The sequence below is a fragment of the Gopherus flavomarginatus genome, chromosome 14 (assembly GCF_025201925.1).
Source record: "Gopherus flavomarginatus isolate rGopFla2 chromosome 14, rGopFla2.mat.asm, whole genome shotgun sequence".
Lineage (NCBI taxonomy): Eukaryota > Metazoa > Chordata > Testudines > Testudinidae > Gopherus > Gopherus flavomarginatus.
The window spans coordinates 26,757,120-26,782,261 of NC_066630.1; positions in this window are offsets into that span (position 1 = coordinate 26,757,120).

Here is a 25,142-nt window from a genome sequence, read left to right on the forward strand (position 1 = left end):
CCAACCCAGCTTTTTTTAATGCTACTTTGTGCTAAATCAATTGTTTTCATGGTTATACCGCATTTAACAGGTGTTGCCACACTAATGGTGTCAGACTTCTTTTGCATATTTTGAAACAAGTCCTATTTTTGATGTGTAGGCAAGCAAATTACATAGCTTAATATTAAAGGTTTTCAAAACAGATCATGCCTAAACTGTACAATAGCAACTACAGTGGCAGTGGCCATCTGACCAATGCTTTCATACAATTCCTTGAATGTACAGAATACAATGGCTGGGATTTTTCATAAGAGTCCGAGTTCAGCATCCAACACCCATTCAGTTTCAATGGGAATTTCTGTATCTAAATTTTTGTCCTCTTTAAAAATCCCATCCAATGTATTTTCATTCAGTCTCAGTCAGACATCTTTCTGTCTCTACTTATTTTTGAAAGAAAAGGGACTCTTCCCAAATTGACTTTCCAAGGCTTGGGGGTAGAGAGCGGGAGCGAAATTATTTTCTTGGTTACTCCAGTGCAGGGGTTGCCACATATAATTAGGGCACTTGATCCTGCATCCTCTTTATCCACTCCCCTGTAGACTGCCTTTGCCCCTTAAAAGTCCCAGTCCCTTCCTTGTAGATATACATGTTCTGCAAATTATTTTACTTACCCCTGGTGCTGTAAGTAATGTCGTGTAAGTTGCAGAGCATTCCATAATTACACACTAGGGAAAAAAAGATTTGGGGCCAAAACTTAGTTGCTTTACTTGCAACGTAGTCCTGTGGCCTGTGTTATGCAGGAGAAGAGCATAAAATTGCACATTCAGTTCTATGTAACCCATTTAAACCTGGTCCCTTTCAATCCATATGTATATTTCAAAGATTCTGGACAATTTCCCTGGCTTCTGTCACTTTCATGGAATGTTAGCAATTAACAAGTAATTAATCCTCTGCACTTTTCAAAAACACATTTCTTTGTATTATCACTTGGAAAGTGGGGAATTTCTTGGAAGCACCACATCTAAGGTTTAATTCTGTGGTGTTCATTCTCCGTCACTGGCAATTTTTAAATCATGATTGGATGGTTAATCAAAAAGATCTCTAGTTCAAAGAGGAATGAATTCAGGGAAGTTCAGTAGCCTGCATTATACAGGAGGGCTGAAGTTTTGTGGCCTGTGTTGTGCAGGAGGTCAGACTAGATGATCATAATGCTCCCTTCTGACCTTAAAGTCTATGAGGAGGTCAGAGTAGATGATCACAGTGGTCTCTTTTGGCCTTGAATTACGTTCCAAGAGACTGTTTATGTAAATAACATGAGCAGTATTTTGCCCTTTATTTCTCCTGCTTGAGCTTTTGTTTAAATGACGGAATATGTTGCTTTACCTGAAATATTTATCAGCCAGCATATATTTATACTGAACTGGTAAAGATTAAAGGCAGTAAAAATTCCTCAAGATTTTGGGAAACTAGAAAGAGAAACATATAGAGGATAAGAGAGACATGATTGTGGATATTAATCTCATGTTATAAGGAGACTGTGGTGTAAATAAAATTACTCAATATTTGACCCATGTACAGTGTCACTAATTTAATAAAAGTACTCTGAGAAATTACATTGCCTTTGTACACATGGAAAGTACGTGGAATTGTGTTTGAAGGCAGCTCAGAGTGATTTTTGAGATTTTTCTACAAAAATGAATAATTGTGAATTTACTATTTTTAAGACATGATTTCTTTGATGAAAGTTTCCTGTATGTCTCAGATAGTAAAGTGGAGAAAGAAAGAATAAATGTAACCAATGAAAGGACTTGTGATCAATGAAATAAATGGCTGTGGTATATAAGCTAAGGGGAAGAAAGTCAGAATAACTATGTGGTGAGAAATTATGGGTGAAAATCACTGACTCTATTCATAGGGGAAAGCAATAGTTAGCATGAGTAAGTGCTAGTAGAACAAGCCCTTAGAGTGAAATTCACCTCTGTGTAGAGGACCAACCCAATGCTGGTTAAGTCCCAATTTCAGATCAATCTAGTTTGTCGTACAGTTGCTCTTAAATTTGAATCATTACTGGGGGGTCTGTCAATCAAATGTGCAATTAAAGGAGACCAATGAAGGATGAAGAAAAGTTGGTTTTTGAATTATCTTTTTAATTGATCAGGGAAAACCCAGAGAACAGGCTCGAGCATTCTAACAGAAGGTTAAAAAGGCAGCCTGTGATTGCACAAGTCCTTAGCTTGTTTATAACTAAGAGGTACATTGAATCCTTTTCTTCTAGGGTGAAGTACCTCATGGAATAGCTTGCAGTATAACAGGAAGGAGCAATGATCTGAACAAGAGAGTTAACTGCTCAGTTGATCAATGATTAACCTTTTCAGAATATCATTTTATTTCATTAAACCTAGATGTTTATGCCTGTATCATATCGGTGACCTCACATTTAGATTACAGAGAAATGGACATTGATTAGTGAAGCAAGGAATTTAAAAATGTTATCCATTGTTATTTGATCAATACTAGTTTCAGTGCTCCCTGCCACAGGCATTACAACAGAGAACTATGGCACAATGGGAGACTTATTTTTTAGGAGTTAATTTATTTGTTGCTCAACAAAAAAATGGGCCAAAAACAGAAAATGAATTTCCAGCTTTTCAGGCTTACTGCATGTGCATCTGGAACCATTTGATTTTAAGTAGAAAGACTACGTGTTTTTTGTTTGATTGGTGCAACATAAAGTTATTTCCTATTTATTCCCATTTGTGATATCATAAATCAATATTTGTTTGATATATTTCATGTCGTTATTCTGCGCAATCACAGCAGCCTCTTTCTGGAATACTATTTCCAATTTCTGGTCAATCAGCCTTAAGGAAATAGAATGGGGATTTGTAAAAGCTCAGAAAAAGCCAACTGAGATTGTAGAGGTACAATGAGATTTATATATGAGGAGAGATTGCAAAGACTATGGGCCAGAGCCTCAGCTGCTTCAAACTGATGTCATTTCTTTGCCTTACTGAAGTTACACCATTTCATACCAGCTGAGGATCTGGCAGTAGCATTGTTTACTTTGGAAAGGCTAATAAGCAAAGACAACAGGGCTGGCCTTAGGGATGAACCACCCGGTGACCACTCAAGGCGCCATGATCGGGGATGCGCCGTGTGGAAGCGCAGAGGTGCATGATGCTGGCTGGCAGGGGAGTGCTGCAAACTCGCAGAGGAAATGCGTGGGGAGGACGGGTTCCCAGATTTCTCCCTGCTTCTTCTCAGCAGACAAACTTGGGAGGGGGTGAGTGGTGGCACACAGACACTGCTCATCCCCCCTCAATGTTTCTCCATGACCCCCTTGGCTCTCCCTTCATCCAGGTCACTTTCCCCACTGGACTGTGCTGTGAGGCATCAGGAGCTGCTGCTCTCTTGCCCTCCCATTATGCACAACAGGACTCTAGACCAGGGAGACACACTGGGCTGAAGACACTGTAAAGGGGACCACTTTTTTTTTGTTTAAGTTAGCCAACATTCAGAGTACGGCAGCATTCACTTCCAGACTCATCCTCAGTGTATCATCTGCCTAGGAAAGTGCCAGGGAGGAGCTGGAGGTTGGGGATAAGTTGTGAACATTGGGAGACTTGTTAATATTTAGTATTTATTAGTTAACCCTAACCCTTTCCTTCCCTTCCCCAGATCCCATTTCCACTAAAGTTCCAAGTAACTGAATTGTTATTTTGGTTGTGTCGTTCCTTTGCTGGGGTTTGTGTTGATGTATTTTATTGTTTCCTGTATACTTGGTTTTATACACCTTACCAGCAGTGGTAGCATAATTCATTTTCCCAAAGGACAGCACCCCTTGTGGGCCAGGCATAATGAAAAGTCATCTTGGGTGGAGGCACAAGGTGTCAACCCAATGTGAGGGAGGAGATGTCACTCCAAGTAGAAGGCAGCATGTTTGAGCCACTCCTTGGAGGAGGGCTACAGATGGAGACACTGGTGGGATTTTAACTTATAAAAAGTGCCAGCACACAAGTTATTGGTCAGCCTGTGAGCAGTGAGTTCAGTCCCACCTAATGGAGCAGGCTGTAAATTACAAGATGGGGAGCACTTTGCTTTCTGACTGGTGCAAACCAGGAAAATCCTTTATGGCAACAGGGATCCCCTGTGAAAGAACAGACAGAGTGTTGTCACAGAGTGTTCTGACTGGAGAGTGAACCATGTATGAATGGCCCAGGTACTGAAGGACACCCTCAATAACAAGCAGCGTTGGCTAAGCACTTGTAATGCTGCCACCCCTGCGTAGGCCATCAGCAGTGCAGATTGAACCAGGGACCTCTAGCTGTCAATACATGACCCTCTGTTTTTTGAGCAAAAAATCCCAGCTCTCTCAGCCAAGGCTATAATAGGCTCAGTCTCTAGTTGTCCTAGTCACCACTAGTGGGGGACAGAGCGCCACACTAACAGCCATAGTTTAGCAACAAATTAATAATATGAGGTAGTGGATCATAAGGGAATAGGTGAGTAGACAGACCAGTGATATGTATGGCTAATCCAATATTATAGTGTCTGTGATGCTCCATGCTAAAATACACATTGTTACCACACAGCAACAAAAATCTCCATTTTAAAAGTTGGTCTGGACAATTAGATAAGTAAAGGTTATAACAGACTAATTAAAATATTGAACATTGTAACATTAAGGACTGTTTCTTCTCCTACATACTACCAATCTTACACTGCTTTGATTTGACTGACTTCAGTAGTTACTCCTGATTTACACCATTGTGTAAGTGAATGGGGAAATCAGTACTCAGGGTCCACAGTTAGATCAACTGTTCTGCTAACAGGGTGATTTGGATTTAGATCTTCGTGGGCCATTGCTATGATATAAAGTTTCAAACGTTAATGCCTCTTGTCATTTTTGTGTTGAGGCTTACTCCCCATAAAAGTCTCTGGGACAAGCTCTGTCACATTAATAGTTTTGTCATTGAGGGCATCATTCACTAGAGCTATATTCAGCGTCAAACTCTTTCAAAGAATTGCTCTCTGAGTCACAGCCTAATGCTGTTACAAACCCTTTGACAATTCCAACAGTGAATCATTAAGATATTTAGAAATTTTAGGATGATGCTCTATTTTGATACATCCACATAGAGTGGCATTGGAACAATTTTTATAGTGGCAGGGCCGGTGCAAGGAAGTTTCGCGCCCTAGGCGAAACTTCCACCTTGCACTCCCCCCAGCTAACCCCGCCCCCCCACAGCAGCTAACTCAGCCCCCCACCCAGGGAACTCCCCCCGCAGCAGCTACCCCCCCTACTGCGACAACTAACCCCTCTCCCCCCCGTCCCCCCATGGCAACTAACCCTGCCTGGGGAGACTTCCCCCCTTCTCCCCTCCCCCGGCAGCTATCCCTGCCTGGGGAGACTTCCCCCGGCAGCTAACTCTGCCTGGGGAGACCTCCTGCGGAAACTAAGCCTGCCTGAGTAGCCCGCCCCAGCTCCTCCACTGAGCACGTCGGCGCTGCTCTAATTCTCCTCCTTACCCAGGCTTGCGGCGCTGATTGGAGGAGACTTAGCCCTCGTCCAGACTACCCCGCCGTATCGGCAGGTTAAAATCGATTGCTCGGGGATCGATATATCACGTCTAATCTAGACGCGATATATCGATCCCCGAGCGCGCTTACATCGATTCCGGAACTCCATCAACCCGAACGGAGTTCCGGAATCGACACGGAGAGCCGCAGACATCGATCCCGCGCCGTCTGGACGGGTGAGTAATTCGATCTTAGATATTCGACTTCAGCTACGTTATTCACGTAGCTGAAGTTGCGTATCTAAGATCGATTTCTCCCCCCTAGTCTAGACGAGCCCTTAGAGCTCAGCGGAGGAGGCAGAGCGGAGGTGAGCTGTGGCAGGGAGCGGTTCCCCTGTGCGCCCCCCCCTCGTTATTGCAGGCAAGCCTCTCTGTGTGCCCCCCCACCCAGCTCACCTCCACTTCCTTGTCTAAGGGGGGCTTTTAGGCGCCCCCAACCACTAGGCGCCCTAGGCGGCCGCCTAATTTGCCTAAATGGTTGCACTGGCCCTGTACAGTGGGGGTACTGAAAGCCATTGAACAAAACTGTAAACCCTGTATATGATGGAAACCACTTCAAACCAGGGTGCTGCTGCACCCCCAGCACCCCAAGTTCCCCCATCCCTGTCCATGTAGCTCTGTGAACAATGGGCCTGATCCTCCTCTCACTTACTTCAGTGCAACTTCATTGAGCGCAAAGGAATTACTCCTGATTTGGCATGTGAGACAAATGACATCAATGCGCTTTGTATCTGGCCCATCCACAAGTGTAAATGAGAGGAGGCTAGTGCTCATTGTGTCTACAGGTTGGTGATAGGATCACCTGTTTCCAATTTATCATTAATCAACAAATCACTTTGCCTAAAAGAATCTTTAGCAAACTGTAAAATAAGATCATATAATCCAGCAAATTCTGCTCCAGAATTCTTTTATGAACCATCAAAAGACGCCTAAAAAAGTGCCAAGCAGTGTCAAATTTGGCAGGACAAGATTGCTGATTGCAGCACATCCCTCATATAATCCCAGAGAGATGGCTGAGTAGTCATTTTGCATGTTTCAAAACATGATCAAGTATTTTTCAAACTTTTTGCCCCAAGCTACACACTTCTAGCTTCCTCATCTTGGGCTTGATCCTGCAAGGTGTTAAGTATTCTGGCCTTGATCAGGCAAAACCCTTAAGCCCATGAGGAGGCCTATTGATCCTACTGGAACACCTCACATATGTAAAGTTAAACAAATCCTTAAGCAGTTTCTTGCCTGAGCACCAGGCAAAATCAAGCCCCTAGAAACTTTCTCAAAAGTGCCACGAATAATACCATATAGGGCCTGATTCTGCTCCCAACTTGGTTTTTGTGAGAGAAGGAATGGCTCCATAGTACATGTGTGTTGTATTCATCCTTCCATGATTATGGTAAATATTTGTTTCAGAACTGAAACTAACACAGATACAAGAAAAAATTAATAAAACAGAGTTAACCTAGTACATTCCACACACTTTCCAAAACACAAAAAGAAAAAGGATTTTCAATGAGAAGCAGCCTCAAACTTGTCAGAATTTATTATGTTTCCTGGGAGGAAAAGAAGGAAACTAACACACAAATAAAAAGTCCAAACAGAAACCAACCACCACATACCAGCACAAATATCAAATCTCTGCTCAAGAGAAAGCATCACCTTTGGGTAGGAAATTACATATTTGTCCCATTATCATTAACTTTTTAGTAATTACGAACAGACAATTCACACTGTTAACGTGAGACACTCCAATTATCAGGGGATTGAAGGAATTCAACCATAACTTGTGCCTCTTAATTCTCAATGGGTGTGTTCACCGCATGATAATCACACCACGTGGCGTGTTTTATTACTCAATTAACTCCACTGATTTTTCGCGTCTCACTAAGGATGTATTCAGGTGGGTATGGTGTGCACACAATTCCAAAGGAAATCTTTGTATCTGCATTAAAATCAATTGTGTTTATAACTATAAATATTACAACAGATACTGAAACAGTTATCAGTGGTTTAGGCTATTACTTAATATTTTACATTAACTCTCAATTTTAAATGCAAATATTTCAAAAAGCAGATGTAAAACCAATCAGATAATTAAATGTCACACAGGAGCTTTGATACCATTGTAAGCTGTTTGAGGCACTAACTGTCTTTTACTAGATGTCTGTACAGCAACACCTGGAACAACTGACTCCTGACATGGTTGAAGCAACCATGCATTACGGTCATAAACAAGTGTGTAACTAAAATAGAAAAGTGTTGTATTTATTTAAACCACTCAATCATTTCTGTTTGATTAATCTTTAATTATCCGACATCCTTTACCAATTCCTCTATGTACAGTAAATATTTTATACACTGAAAAAGAAAAGATAGAAGCACTGGAAAATAAACCATCTAAAATGGTTGCATTATGCAGATGCAATTAGTCCTCTTTTTGTAGAGGCATCAGAAAACTCAATGGCTCCCCAAGGTATCTTTAAATATCCTTTGATGAATTTTCTCATGTCATGCTTGGTTGTGTATGTGCCATACACTCCCAAAGAACATGTACAATGGGAACAATTATTTCTCCTGTGTAACTCTAATAACCATGGCCATGTGTATAGACCATGCACAGTATTTTGCAAGCTGCACTGTCATCTGTGCAAGAGCAAATATTTCCAATTTAGTACTTCCACAATAAAACATTGTATCTTGTCACTCTTCTTGCTGAAGGGAGACTGCTGAACGCAAAGGAAGAAATGAATTTGTATATGAGGCGTATATACAGGCCTATGTTTGTAGGTGTTGCATGTTTGGTTTATGTAAATCAGGAGAATGAACACCCATTTCCAGTTTCAAGTACCTGAAGTTTAAATTTGTGAAATCAAAACTTTGAAGAAGTCTATATTTGGACTTTGATTGAGATCCAAATTTTGTTTTCTCTTTTCTGAGCGAAACTAGATCCATTTTCATGCAAAACTTAACCTATTTTTGAGTGAAAACTTATTTTTTTTTAAATGTGGTTCTTGAAAGATTCAGTTTTTACATCAAAATGTGAGTGTTCACATGTTTGTATTTTGGGGTCACCAAATAGCCTTGAGAATAACTGTAAATAGATACAGCATTGTAGCATTGAGGCAATATCCCTAATGATGATAATTCTGTATTTATTTTGGCTCTGAGTTACACATTTCAGTTTATGCTGTATGATGGATGTTCTCATCATTCACAGAGCCTTACTATCAGTTTTCAGTAGGCATCACAGCAAAAGGAGAATAAGGTAGCTTTGTGAATGTTCAGCTCTGGAGGTACTTCTGTGTCTCTTCTAGTTTTGTTTGGCTTACGTTAGAATGAACTGAAACTGTTCTATAAGCATCTTATCGGAATTACAGTTAGATCTGAGTGAACACTGGAGATTCACTTGAAGGTTAGAATTTACTACGGAGGAAGTCAGACTAGATGATCATGATGGTCACTTCTGAGATTAAAATCTATTAATATAGTAGGACTTGCAAATGCGGACCCTTCTGTGCCCCGAAGATATCCCAACATTCCCTTTCTTACCTTAGACTCCGTCAGGAAATTACTAGGACTTTTAGGGAGGAAAGGGGAACTGTGGGAGACCCAACATGGGAAGGGAATTTGCCAGTTTTCTCAACTGTGTGAATAACTAGAGCATGTTTGCTGGAATTTATGTGCCTGGGCTGAAGCTGACAAACACACTGGTTAAGATCGTCATAGACACACTGCCTCCCTTTACACTACTACAGCCCTTTTCTGTGGTGTAAAGGGGCTTCTGGTTTGGGGGGGATTTTACTTTGGTAAAGCTATAGGCAACTGAAAACAGGGTCTTATAATGGGAAGTGTTGGGTAACCTTAATAGTAGATAGTGCTAGCAGCCCTGTCTATAATTGTTGTGCCACCTAGTATTTTTTAAACTTATTGTGTCTTAGACACCAATAGTGGAAGTTCACACTATATTATTTTACTCAACGGGTCTGCTCCTGTTCTCATTAAAATCAGTGCCAAAATCACTGATTATTTCTTGCTTTGCCTCAGAAACATGAGAAAAAACAACTAGTGTCAGCACCTATTGAGTATTGACTTCAGGAATTACTGTTTAACTCATTCTTCCTGGTTGTGCCATGACTGGACCCTGAACCTGAGAGCAGGGAGGCTGTCTCTCCTGTGCGCTCAGCAACCACCTGCTGGGCCCAGTCCAGTCTTGGAGACAATGTTCATGTATAAAGTAAGTACTGAGTGGAAAGATTCCTTTTTTTACTGTTACACATACATATTCTCATCCCAAACAGAAATTCTTTGGTGTTAGTTCTATTTTTAATCAGTTTTTAGGGTCATGAATTAACATTTACTAAAGAATGTGAAGTCTAAAGCTGCATTTTGACATTGTATATTAAGATATAATGACCCACACTTATTTACACCTAAATGAGTTTTTTAATGGCCTAATTAATAAAATGTATCAGTTTGTCTCTTCAAACTGAACCACTCTGAGGTAGTATCTTTTAGTCATTTTAAATGTTTAATAAAATATGAAAAACTTCATTTATCTGGGATAAGTGAGCAGTTTCCTCTTCTGACGAGCTTTTTTATCTGAATGCATTTTTAGCGCTGCCTCAGAAAATAATGGAAATTAAAGTTGCAATGGTCAATGGAATTTTAAGTGTTTTGTTTCAAAAAAAACTGTGAAGAAATGTTCAACTCCAAGCTAAACTTGTGCAATGGAAAGTCCAGATGGCAACACGTACTATTGTCCAAAACCCCTCCTGCTTGTCCTGCTGAAGCACGGCGAGGCTTGTTTCTACAAGACGCTGAGCATTCTTACCTCCTGCTTAGCCCCCCTCAGGAAGTGCTCAGCACGGATCATACCCCTGGTTCCTTGAATTAACGGATCATGAATACCTGGAAAGGACTTGAAGAAATGGAGGATTCTGTGTGATTTGGTTTGCAAGGAAATCATTCTGAAGATATGATTCATGATTACATTTTAAGTCTTCTTTCAAATAATGTTTACATAGGACTTGATTTATTTTAAAGAAGGGTATTACAATAATTTTTTGCACTTCCTCGCTTTTGATCTAAGTGCTTCAAAGCACTTTCCAAAGGTAAATAATATTCCCATTTTAACGAAGGGGAAACACTGATGTACAGAATGGTTACGTGACTTGGCCAAGGGTCACGCAGGAGTTGAGTGGCCCAGTGAGGAGTAGCACCCAAACCACACTCTTAGCTAATTCTTAATCTCAGCTCTTGAGCCATGACCCTGAAAACATTTACAGACGTACACAGTGCAAGTACATGACTAGTCCCATTGACTTCAGTGAGACTCCTCACAGGAGTAAAGGTAAGTATCTGCATGAGTGTCTGCAGGATTGGGACCTAGATACTATGGTGACAAATGCCTTATAAAAACCTTGGACTTCCAGTCCTCTGTGCTTAGCATTAGGCTGTGCTGCCCCTCACTCGGTGTGAGATAAGACTTATCAGACAGGGCCTGGAGAACAGAATAGGTAGCTCTAGTACAGGGGAGGATAGTCTCCTATCAGTTAAAAAACAAAAATCAAAAATTGACTCCCCAAAAATCACAAGAGTCAGTTTCAGCAACTCTCATGGCTTTGATATCAATCTTGTGATTTTATTTTTGGTTCATTTTCTGATTTTCAAACTGCTGGGGCAGGCTAAGCTCACAAAGACAGAAAGACAAGCACTGCCAAAGTGAAGGAGTCCAAATAGCAGCTGCTGATCTGCTCAGTCAACACGATCTATTTTATCACACGGCTTGAGATCGAAGATGTCTCAACTATATTTTTAGCACATTAAAGTGAAAAGCTTATTTGTCTTTTCACTGTGGCGACTGTACTCTCAGTGAGGTGCTTCTGTTTGTTCTGCAAAATACTAAAGATGGTTACTCTGATGAACTGAGAGGTGCGAAAATGAGTATCGTTTAAACCTCTATTATATCACTTTCAATTAGCTAGCCAGAAAACACACCTGGAAACTTAGGTAATGACTGTTTCTGTTTTAATTTGCACTGTGTAAATTCTAAAAGATAAGGGTGAAGTTATCTGAGCCTTCTGTCTGTAGGGGCCAGGGGAGTATGTGATACAATCAACTGATGACGTGTTCCACTTTCAGATCATTTATCAGAATAGGAGAGAATTTGATTTGTAATTTCTACCTGAGCAATATTTTCAGTGACACTCTGACTCCCTCACCCACACATCTGCCTTCCTGAGTAAAAAGGTTTGGTAAGAAAGAATTATGCAGAATTTAGGGCAGACAGAATCTTCTGTCAACTCCACAATGTCTAGCCCAGAGGGAGGACAGGAATCACGCTTATCATGGTTGCTTCTGCAGCCTACAGGTCATCCTTTTGCATTTTAGTCTGGATTTGTGGATCTGCACAGCTCTTGGGCCCACTGGACACAATCCAGACCCAGGCAATTCTATTGAGAAAGAAGACAATCCACCACAGAGCACACATGGCCTTTATACAATGGAGACTTGATGTGAAATCCTGGCCCTATTGAAGTCAATGGGAGTTTTGATATTACTTCAGTGGGGCTGGGATTTCATCTATAATTTTTGTGCTGGGCTTGGGGTTTCACACCAACACACAGGGATTTATCCCCCAATTAGTACCATAATTCTCAGTATGATGGAATTTGATTTTCTTACAGTTACTTTGTGCCAAGGAAAGAACATCCTTAATAGTCTATCTTGTCTAGTAAGAGTGAAAGCTCTTTCAGGCAGAGACTGTCTATTACTTTGGGTGTTTTTTTCTAATAACACAATGGCACCTCAGTCTTGCTTAGAGGCCCTAGGAAATATTGGAATACATCCTCATAATAATACCAAATTGTCAGTGAAGAAGTAGAAAGATATAACAAGAAAGAGACATGAACATTTTGTAAGAGTCTAGACTCTGAAATGAAGTAATAGAAGTTAACCTGCAGAACAGCCACATAATTTGTAGATTACACCTAGATATGCAATAAGTTCTCAGCTAATAAGAGTAATCTTTTACATTTATATAGCGCCGTTCATCCTGGAAGAAACCAAATTTGCTTTGCAGACTACAGAAATTAATTACATATATATCGTGCACTCACACATCTTAACCCACAGAAATGCAACTATAAAGGGGATGAAATGCAGAAACCAGTTAAACAGCTTTAAGTCAGAAAGTAAAAGTAAAGTAAAATAAAATACTGCACTCCATTGAACATGCCAGAGGGAGGTGAGTGGGTAGATGGCTATCAACCATGCCAGACACACAATTTTACACTCCCTCACCTCATCACAAAAGTGTCATGTCCATCAGCATAATGACTCCCATTCTGTCCCTCTCGTACCCCTCCATGGTGGGGAACCTGCTCAGAAAGTGCTCATAGGAAAGAATACTGTGTTATAGAACCTCCAGTATCACTCCCTGTAGCACCTCGGGGGTGTCCCTTTCAGGTAGGACCATGATGTCCCTACTTGGCCTGTGACGAATGCACAGCAGGATGTGGCAAGGTGTTTCATTTTATTGGTGGCAGTATCTGTTTTACACTGGAGTTGTTAAATATTCTGCAACCTTCAAAAACTAGGCTCTGGAACCACGACTTTCTCTAGTATATACTGCGAGTATGTGATAAAGCAAATGTACGTTATGTTAAATCATTGGAGGTACAGAGTTCAAAGCTTTGTGATTCTGTTACACTAAATCTCCCTGCATCTTCACAGCTATAATCCTTCCTCTTGACAGAAACACTGGAAATATTATGTAGTTGTGGATGTTGAGAACGCTCCCTACTACCCATAAAAACAATGTTTCATTGCATCTGTGTTAATAGCTGCAGAAGGTCTAAGCTCTTCCCTATTGTACTATGAAATGGAGCTACTTTTGCTTTGAATGTTCTACATTCCCCCCTGTGTAGATAGGGAAAAGGCCAACAGCGCTTTAGATTAACGTTCTCCAGTATGGATTTAATGAGGATTTAATACAGCTTTTGTTAAGAATAGAATTATAATACTCCAAATACATACCTAACAGAGGCTATTAGCCCAGTGAGGTTAACAGAAATAAATAAGCAATCTTGGAAGTCTTACATGGGCCAGAAGCTATACAGAGAGAGTAAAATGGAAGCGCTTCTGATTGGATCAGGTGTAATCCTTTGTATGATGAATCAGGAGCCAGCACTTTGTGAGGATTTGAATACTGGGCATATATATATGGGGAATGGAGTGTGCTAGAGAAAACAGATAGAAAAGAAAAGTTTATGGTTTTCGTTTGTTTAGCTCTTTGGAGAGAGAAATCCATCATTTGGTTCTTCTAAATGAGGCTAAAACTATTCTTCTGCAGCTGCATACAGATGGGAAAGAGCCTCAGATATTAAAATGGAACTGGGGCTTTCAAATATTTCACTCAAGATGCAGAAGATGACACTGGATGTTGACAGCTTTTCTCTGGAAAGGAGACAGCTGTATTTTTAAGTAGAAATGTTTTTCTTCTAGCGATAAAATGTAGTTGTCCAAAATAAATAGTTAAATATTCAATAAAACAATCAAATGCTGTTTTTATTATTCTCTCCAGAAAGGAGTTTGTTACATTTCCTGCCGCTAATAGAGAAAACAAATCCCTTTCAGGACCATGGGAGGTTTTCACACATGACAAATGATGATTGGGAAAGATGTGCTGAGCTGGTAATGTCTGTGTTCTCTGGAGCCCATGAATCATCTGACAATGCCAGTGTGATGTTATAATAGAACAATATTTCCCTTTTACATGCTGGAACTCCCTGCCATCTGCACTAGATACAGTGGGCAGTCCTTGAAATCAGGGATAGACTCACAGCAAAGCCCTGTATCCCAATTCTCCTAAACTTTCATTACATCTACACTGGTGGGGCGGGAAGGGGATGCGATGTGCAGTGCGTGTAGCAGTCTAGCTCTACTCTAGCTGGTGCACTAACAATAGTAGCGAGGATTTCATGGTTCAGGCTTCTGCGTGGGTTGTAGAAGCAATTACATCCCCGAGGTGGTGGTGCAGGATTACACAGGCTGCTTGGCCACCCTGGGCTGCTGTGTCCTCATTACTGTTTTTAACGAGCTAGCTAGATTAAAGCTAATGCAGGTACATTTACACAAGCTGTAAATCTTACCCCTGGCTACAGTGTCAATGTAATATTTGAACTCTGAACCTGACAGCTGACAGCAGCTGGGGCATTTCAATTAGTTGTCCCTAAATTTGAACTCAGAAGGCCTAGAGGCAGGATGACCATCATAAAGGGACCTTGATTCTGGAGCTCACTTCCCCAGTTTGTCAGAGAAAGTCCTAGTTTGTTGATGTTCAGAGCACAATATATGGCACAACTCTTTGCTTGGGCCTTTTTGGGGAAAGGCTAGTGAAGTATGGGGAAAGGTGAATTTTGGCTGATTGGCCCTGGTCAAAATGTTGCATTTATCAATTATGATTGAGTAATATTTATTCATTACAAAAATATGGGCTAGATTTTGCCTAGTCCTGGTGATTGAACAAGTGCAGTGGCAACTGAGGGAGCATTCACTGAGAAATGTTTGTGGATCTCAGATCAGAGTCTAGGACGCAAGGTGGTTTGTTTGCAACCATACTGATTATTGGTGCACCCATGGACATCAGCACACAGAGCACAAACATAACAGCTAATATAGGAAACTCTAAATCACCCAGATACCACAAAGCAGCTTCCAATCCCCCTTTTCCATTGACACCTACACTCATAAATAAAACGCAGTGTCAGCAATATGAGCTCTTCCCCCACACTGGCTCAGAAAGCTGAGGAGCTTTCACAGCTCTGTTGAAGGATCTGGGCTGGCAGCCAATCACTAGAGGGTAACTCTTCTAAATTTGTTCTAGGGGCAAACTCATCCTGGTTTTCTTGTCCTTTCTTGGGACAAAACAACCCAGGGTTCCTCCTCTGTTCATCTTTCTACACCTTCCTGCACAGGTGAGTTTAAGTACCAGTTGCAATTTGGAAAGGCCACAAAAATGATCCAACCCCTTTTTACTCTCCTCTTCAGCTCATAATAGGGCAGGTTCCACTCACAGGGATTACTAGGATTATTGCATGTGTTTTCAGAAGTATCCAGATGAGCACATTTTTATACATTTAAAAATAGTTACAATTGTAAAGATAAAACTGAACTAATTTTTTAAAACTCTAGCCTAGCCCAGAAACATACTGCATAATGTGCTATGTATTCATGTCTATAAGTTGTACATAATTACCCCGGCTGTCATTTTCCAAGGAGCCTAAGGGAGTTAAGCACATCATTTTGATTGAAATTCCCTAACTTCCTTTGAAAATCCCAACCCATTCTTTTTCTTATACAATCGAAATGTTTTCTTTATTCCTTAATTCTGTAGGAGAAGAGAGGAGAGAAAAGCTGCTGTTAAAGCAGTCTTTTTGGCTTGTCGTTCATCTGCTCTGAGCTCCTCCATGGGTTCACCCTGTACATCTGCATCAAACACAAGCTTCCTGGCTTTCCCTTTAATTCATAACTTAACCCCATCCTACTTAGCTGACTTGGTAACCCCTTGTGGCATTGACCTTGGCCTTTGCTCCACCTGCATGCCCAGCTTTTACCATTCATCAGTCAGCTTCCCCCTCAAAACACCTCCATGCTTCTCCCACACTGTCCCTCATGCATAGGGATAACTCTCTGGTGTAATATGAATAGCCACTACCTGATCTTCCTTCTAATCCATCCTTAAAACTCCTCTGCTGTGATGCCTACAAAACCCAGCCTGCTGATCATGGCTAGCCAGAGGACATATATGTGATTATTCATCCTTGCTTCTTTCCTTTTTCTGGCCCCTTCTTCCTTATCTCTATCTCACTTAAAAATACAACCCGTGAAACTTACAAAGCTGGGCAATTCTTAACCAGGTTCATTTCCTTGTCCACCATAGCCCCATCCACTACCGTTCATCTCTTGGTGTTTCTAGATCGTAAGCTCTTCAGAGCAGGGAATGACTTTTCTAGGTGTGTAAAGCACCCAGAACAATAGGATCTCACTCTCAACAGGGGTCTTTGGGTGCTGCCATAATATTGTTATGCTTAAACAAAGAACACAAGATTTTTTATAGGGGAGAAGGCAACACACCGCATTTATTGAGAATACAGCACTTAGCATATGCTTTTTAGTTATACATATATATACACACACACACACACACACACACACTATGCACACAGTTTTGCCAGTTGATTTTTATAGTTACCAGTTCAGAGTTCGGATTAATTTAGTGCCAGCCAGATTGGTCACAGAGGTCCCTGTTGGTCACAAGACGAACCCAAAGTCCCGTGGCAAAGCACCCTGTTTTTGTAGTTGTTTTTTTTATTGTTGAAGTTGATGGCTTTTGCTGTGTTAGTTTTTAATTGGTGATATTTTTTGATATAAACATTTTAAAACACCTTTGAGAGGGTCATTCTGTTCTGGATTTGAATTAATTGTTTTTAGGGGTGCCAGCTTTCACCTTAGGGTCGTTATTTTGCCCTTCCTTAATTATGGATGCGCATTGATTTTTTTTGGCGTTAATAAGTTTTGGTATGTGTTTTTGCTTCTTTTTTTTTGACCATCTGGTTAACAATGGCCTTTACACCTTTTTTTTTTTTGATGCATGCATTTACACAGTCTTTTACAGAGACCTTTGAGAATACAAACAGCAGTATTTTATATGGAGCAAAAAGACATTGTAAATTAAACCTTGCGAAGTTTTATAATCAAAACAATTTACATTGAGGCCCAGGCCTTCAACAGTCCTTTAATTTACTTAACATAGACACAATACAGGATTCTGTATTTTACTAACTAAACCTTAAAACAAAAAAATAAAAAGGGCCCAATTTGTAATGCATGCGGGAAACAGCATTCTATAGTCCCAGAGAATCATTTCTTTTTGCTATAAAAAGGGTGGCTGGTCAACTCAAATCAAAGCATACATTAATTCTTATAGTACCATTATAAAATTCTGCTCCTACAATATAAATATTTCATAACAACAAGAGGAGGTGGGGGAGTGGATATATGCCAGGCTGTCTACATATATAAAATCCTGGAGCCAGAGAAGTACCGTGAGTTCACATAAGCTGATAGTGTATGTTAATATCTCTATTCCCTAATTAGATAGCATATTCAATGGCTTTTGGCTTTGGAGGGTGTTGCTCAGTAAAGATGCATTAGAGTAATTATATTGTAATGACAGCAGATCATGAGTTAAAGATGTTGCCTATACTGTTAATGAACAAGTCAGAAATTGTTTGGAGCCGATGTGGGAGGTGTATCCACAAGGAATTTGATTGCACTGATATTGTAATTAAAACTGAGGAGATGGGGTTTGTACTTATTTCCTACTGCTGCTTGCAAATATTAATTAGCTCAAGTAACCACCTGACCCTAGCAGTAATCAGCTCTGTAGTACAGGGCAGGGGAAAAAGGTGAATTATCCACTACTTATTTAATAAAGGAGCTGGGGTAAGAACAACTCAGGTGGAGTGAAGAAGATGGATCCCTGGAGCCCCATGGAACATGAGGGGAAAATACATGTCAGGTGGCTGGGGATGCAGAATCCCTCTAGGCTCTCCAACTCTCCCTGGGTCAGGAGAAAAGGAAGAGAGGCAAGAACACCTGGCACTGAAGGGAGGTGAAGGGAAGAATCAGAGGTGTGAAGAGAAGAACATTTCCCACTACCTGCATCCCTAACTCAAGGGCAGTGAGGCAGAGAGGAGGACCCATCTAAACAGGAATTAATTCAGGGAAGTTAAATGACCTGTGTAACATAGGAAGACAGACTGGATGAACTCATTGGTCCCTTCTGGCTTTATAGTCTATGAAATCTGCTGCAGTCAGAACACATAGACTTTGGTCAGATAGCTACTCAAATGCTGAGTACTGCCAAAGGTTTATGGATTCTGAAACTTCATTCAGCTGAAGGCTGCAATAAGCGAGCTTGCAATTACGCAGCCCTAAGTGAGGGGAGAGACTGATATTTCATACATTTTTGCAGAGATGAGGGCAAACTTTCTGAAAGCAAAAATAAACAGAACAAAAAAATTCAAGCTCTTTCCAACCACTCAAACGAGCATAAATAAACCACAATACACTGAATAGTGTCAGCAGCCAAACCTGTTTCTAAGTGTGGTTTGAGGTGCCAGTTGCACAGCTCCCACAAAATAAGTGTGTGAGAGAATGTGAATTCAGTGCTTGCAAGAGATGCCAGGTGGAGAGCCCTCGAGACTAAAGACTTGTCATTATTTGCAGAACAGACGCTTCCTCGCAACACCCTGCCAAAATGCCTCCTCCCTCTTGTGAAGGCACCATCTCGAAGGATAAGTGGGTAGCTCGGTTTCCCTGCCCATTGAGTCCTTTTCTTGGCTGCTGAGGTGCCAGTTATCATGTGGATTCCGTGATAAATCTACAAATAAGCCTTAGTTTTCTTTTTTTTTCTGGGGGAAAAAAATGCAGCACATCAGATCTCCCAAAAAAAACTAGTCTTTGGAGTCTTTTGGGTGGGGCAAAAGGCAATGACCAAGTTAAAAAATTGTACGTTCCTAACTGCATACGGGTAGGCTGGACCATAATACTGCATAGCGAAGGTAGAGCATGGTGCTGGTCTGGACTGGAGGCTAGAAGCTGCTCTGCTGGATATCTTGAGTGTCAGTGCGCATCGAGAGTCCTCTTTATTCTTTCCTGACAACACCACAGTGTGTGTCTTAATCAGTCAGTGTCAGACAGTATCACACACACTGAGTGCTGCAGTAAGCAAAGCACAGAGCCCCGCTGCTAGTAGCTTAGTCCAATATTATTTTTACTGCCTGGACTTACCCTCTCAATTTAATACTTCAGACAAGGTGTTATTTTCTGAGGGACTCAGCACCAAGATTTACTCAGACCCAGACCCTCCCAACCCTGGGGCTAGAGACAGCACCCTAATGGTGTTCACTGCTGGAGCAAAGGCACAGCCTTGAGACAAAACCTCCAGCAGTGAGATCAGAGGTAAGAAAGATGATGATTATGGTGGCTGACATTGTTTTGGTCATGTATGTGCCAGTGCCAGGAGCTGAAGACTTGGTCTTGTTTGACTTTTATTCTTCCAAGCTTTCACCTCAGCCCACAGAGGGGCACAAGAACTAACCAACATGGTAATGGGTAGATGCTTTGGCAAGCACAACCTCCATTGCAGTCTAAGGAGGACATCCACATTTTCCATGTCATGGATTTAAGGCCCCAAATCAGCAAAGAACTTAAGCATTTGCTGTCTTTGCCACTGTCTGATTAAGACACACAGTGTTGTTGTCAAGAAAGAATTGTCATCCCCAGGCATCCAGCTGAGAAGTCCTATTGAGGTCTTAATATTTAAAGTGAGGCTTGTGCTTCAGTGCTTTACAGAATTTGGACCATAATTAATAGCCCATGCCACCTGACACTTGCTGATTACCCTAGCGTTCTGAACACTTTTCTGTGTCCTCCTGATATTGCAAACTGTCCTTTGTTTTAGTGGAGGGGGAGCGGTAATAGATTCCGCACCCCCCGCCCACACCCCAGTTCTCCATCTGACCTTAGATTCACCTTGTACAGGAAAGCAGGGGACCAAAGGTGGCTTTATATCATCTTTGCACTTCCCCCAGCATAAACAAGAGTAGTCCCAAGCCTGCAATAGCCCCCCTCAGTGATATAACTCTACAGCTTTAAGGTTCTGAGCCTGCAAACACCTATAACCTTAGACAAAATGTGTATTGAACTCAGTGACACCGCTCACATACATACAATTGCTCAATGCATAAGCATTTCGGGATCAGGGCCATTATTAAGATATCATTTTTTTAAAAGACTACCCTATCTTCAATTTTCATCACTGAGGTCATATATATGAATACCAAAGCTGAGGTTTATATAAATAAAATAAATTGAAAATGAGAAAGAACTCTTAAATGTTGCATAAATCATATGCCTCGGCTTTAGCAAAATATTATGGATTTATGAGGCCACTTTATAATTCATTTCAGCTGTCCCAGAAGTAAAGAGACAATAGTGTTCTGGGGTTGATTGCAAAGGTCATAACCCTCTGCACACAATATATTGAACAATTCCATCATCCCTGCCTTCAAAGTGAATTTAGACTGACATAGCAAAATAGAAAAAAATGCTTAATAAAGTATGGGTTTTATTGCACACACACAGAGTCTCATAGGTATGCACTCAGCAAAGAATGGGAATTACTCTAATACGTGCACTAGAAGAGATAATCTGTTAGTGTTTAATATCCTTATTAACCATGTTGAGTAAAAGACCTTTTTTGTTACTGGGCCAGTTATTCTGATTAGTTTTACATTTGGCTACATTATATATACTCTATCATATTATTTTATACCTTAGTAAAATAAACTTCATTATGCACAGTGAACAATGTGAAATTTAAGAAAAGTAAGCTTTTTTGGGCTGGTAGTAAAAGCCAGTGTCCTGACAAGCAAGGAATTCTAAAGTAGACACTCTGTGCATGGGCAGGCAGGGGCTGGGAGTGCTCATCCTCTCCCCAGCAGCAGATGTGGTGAATGCTTCAAGGAACCATCTCATTCCTGTGACTAGAGAAGCAAAATAGAACACCCTGGAGGATGCTCTACCCTAAGAGAACTGTAGCCATTCCCTCTTTATCAGGGCTGGGAGCACCTTATGGAACTTGAGGTCTGCAGAACTTCTCCAGCTCCGTTTTGAGTTACCAAATCTGGGTCAAGTTCATGAACCTTTTCTCCTGTAGTTTACAGCCATTGTTTGAAAGACTCATTCCAATTAAAACACAACCAGGGGTGAAATCTCCCATGGGCCAATTGCCCATTGACTCCAATGGGATCAGGATTTCACTCCATGACTTTTTGTAAGCTAAGGGAAGCCATTATGAATAACACCTTCTCCCCTCCCCCCTCCTCAAAAAGCACCCCATAAAAACAAAAACAAATAACCTAAGCGAATGAGACATTATTTTACACACACACACACACACACACACACACACACACACACACACACACACACACACACACACACACACACACACAGCCAGAGTCTCTGCTGGTCTAACTCCATTGAAGTCAACAGAACTGGAGCAGCTGAGGATTCTGTCTATCTTAGGCATTTTTATGCCCCTGCCTCCCCTATTGCTATAGTCTCTGAGCACCTCACAAACTTTAATGTATTTATCCCCCATTTTACAAATGGGAAACTGAGACACAGAACCAGTAAGGGCTAGATTCACTGCAGGCATGTCCACACTGCAATTAAATGCCCACGCCTGCCTGACTTGGGCTCTTGGAGCTCAGGGCTGTTTAATTGCCGTGTATTCATTTGGGTTCAGGCTGGAGTCCAGGCTCTGGGACTCTCTGAGCGAGGAGGGTGCCAGATCAAATGTCCATACTGCATTTAAAGAGCTCCATAGCCTGAGCCCAAGTCAGCGGACACGGGCCAGCCACAGGCGTTTAACTGTAGTGTAGAAGCTTAGGTGTGGTGATGCTGAGTGTCACTGGAATTCACAAAGTTCAACACCTGGGTTCCCTATATAATGAATAGGGAGAGCAAGGTGCATCCAGATGGGATTCCCAAAAGCCAGTATGTTAGCCAGCTCCCTGCCCAAGGTAGCAAAGGTCTGTGCTAAATCCTGTCCCTTGATCAGAGATCGTCACCTCAATCCAGACTACAGAGAGGTTCCATCCACTGCTTGCGATTCTCAGCTGCAAACCCTTTCTTGGCAGTAGGCACCTCCTGTGTTTTGGCAAGAAGCTGGGTAGGGGGACTTCCCTTATAACTTTTATCCCTATGGTTAGGTTACACATGTGTGTCGGGGAGACACCCCCCCTCTTCAGTCATCTTCCTCCAGGGATTTGGACAAGGATCTGCCATCTTTCAGGTGGATGCTATAACAACTTGGCTGTGGGCTTTTTTTATATGGGGGAGGGGGTCCCTTTACGATGACCCAATTTTTCACACTTGCTATCTGGACACTGTTTTTTGCTGGGGAGGGGGGTATAGTTGCCTATATAAGACAAAGACCCTAAATCGGGATGGTCCTGATAATATCGGGACATCTGGTCACCCTAGCTCCCTCAGTCTCTCCTGGTGAAGCTGCTCCACTATGAATAGATAGTTCAAGAGACTCAGTGGAACAGGGAAACTGGACCCTGGGTGTCCCACCTGCCAGTGAGTGCTCTAACCAGCAGGCTGCAAAGTCATTCTCATGCTTGTTCTTTCTCTCTCGCTCACTCTCTGACCCAATGATCCTTTCACTACTTAGCCACAGTAGAACAGTTTCAACAGGAGAGACTGAGGAAGCCCCACATCAGAATATCCCATAGCTCAGTGGTCTAGCACTCACCTCAGAGGCAGCAAAGCCTAGTTCAAATTCCCCCTCCCACTCAGTAGGGTTGCCAACCCTCCAGGATTGCCCTGGAGTCTCCAGGAATTAAAGATTGATCTTTTTATTAAAGATAATGTCATGTGATGAAATCTCCAGTAATACATCCAATCAAAATTGGCAACCCTACCACTCAGGTGGAAGGGGACTTGAACTGAGGGGTCTACTACATCCCAGGCAAGTACCCTAATCATTGGGCTAAAAGTTAAGAACATAAAAACAGCTGTAGCAGGTCAGACCAAAGGTCCACCTAGCCCAGTATCTGTCTACCGACAGTGGCCAATGCCAGGTGCCCTAGAGGGAGTGAAGCTAATGGGCAGGGGGGTCGTGCAGGGGGAGGGGAGTTGAGGGAGATCCTGCCTCTGCCTCAGAGTGTTTTATGCAAGCTCACCTATAGTGGCCAGATCTGGTAGGTGAGCTCTGAGACATGCATCAGATCAGGATCAGACTTAGGGAGAGGACTGCCTATCCTTTCCTTGGTCACGGTTCACACTGGGCCTTAAGCATCCAGAATCATGGCATAGGGCTGCCGTGGCCATGGGCACAGAAAAAAATAAAGGTGCCTGGGGAAATTTTACTGCCGAAATTTAGGCACTAGCTGAGCAGAGGGGCTTGTAAATCCTAAGGGGACTGATTCTGGGACCTAATTCCCTTTATGAATCTAGCCTTAAGTGGCACAGACTTTGGAAAGCAAGGACTTGAACCCAGCTCCCCCAAGCCCTATGTTTGTGCTCTAACCACTGGGCCTTCTTTCCTCTTTGGAGGAGTTTGTCACTATTTACTGCATTAGAATTGTCTCTGTTTACCCTGTTTTCATAATCTATTTGTCACACTGCCCACTCACAGCTGCTTTCATTTTAGTCCTATTTTATCATCGGAGTGTTTTGCTCCGTATCCTTTCTCTGCTCCATTTTTCTTGCTCTCTGCGTGGTTTGGGTCTGAACTTTTAGCCTTGCTACATTTGAGTAGGTTCAAATCTGAATGAATTTGCCCATCCTTGCTACGGCTATTCATGATTATAACATTAATAATGTAGGGAAATTTATGCGGAAACCATTTGTGAATTGTACTGAGGAGTCTAATATTAAACTATGACAATAAGTAATGCTAGGATGTTTGCCTGGAGGACTTCTGTCTAATGAAGTTTGGAGCTTTAAATGGGCATCCTATTTTCAAGTCATATACTTCTGTTTTTCATGGATTTTTATTTGTTTTGCTTCTATTTGGTATGGCTTTTGGGGGAGAGAGGGAGGCGTTGTTAATAACCAGATTGGGAACATGACTTTGGGGTATAACAATTATATTTATAGTACCAATTGTCAGTAATACATTTGTGATTTAAAAATTTTTAAGACTTAACAACAAAATTGTTATAAAAGCAAAATGTATCTGAGTATACCTAAAGGGAGGTTATGAATTAGTAGCAATTAGAAAGGATTATATAGTCTACATTACTTCATATAAGTCCTTCTGTTCTGATGTCATTCCTTTTTATAGCATTATGAGCTGATTTGAGCCTTGTTATGAGTTGAGTTAAAACTTTGTTGAAACAGAGGTAAGAATGCACCCTTTACTTAAGATAGTTGTAAGAGAAGGTTAAGGGGCCATACCTAAAACAAGGCCTAATAGCATCTGTCCAGAAACTAGCATTATGTGGGCAGAGGATTCCACTGGGTACTGTACTGACCAGGTGTGTGAAAAAGACAAGGGGATGGGTGGCAGACAAGAATCAGATAGACAAGGCAGAGCAAGAAAGCCAAGCAGCAGCCTGGGAGTGTGACCTTGGGAGAAGCCTAAAGAGAGGGTCCAGGTTGGCGATGCTGGCTGAACAAAGCTTGGGCCTATAGGCCAAGAAGTTGCTCCTTTTGTTCATGGTTCTGTGTTTGGAGAAGCAGGACTTTGATTCAATCTTGTTTATTTACAAGGAATGTATACAGAAAATACCAGACTCCATCATCAATTTCTATTCACAATTGGAACACCCTACAAGGCCCAGAACTTTGACTAGCTGCTCAGGTCAAGAAGGGGCATCAGTACTGTTACAGTCCACCATTCAGCCTGTTATTGCACCAGCAAGGACTACATTTTTGAAGGAGGGCACAAAGAGTGTCTCCAGAAATATGTGCACGCACCAGTTGTGCCCTCCAAATTTCCAC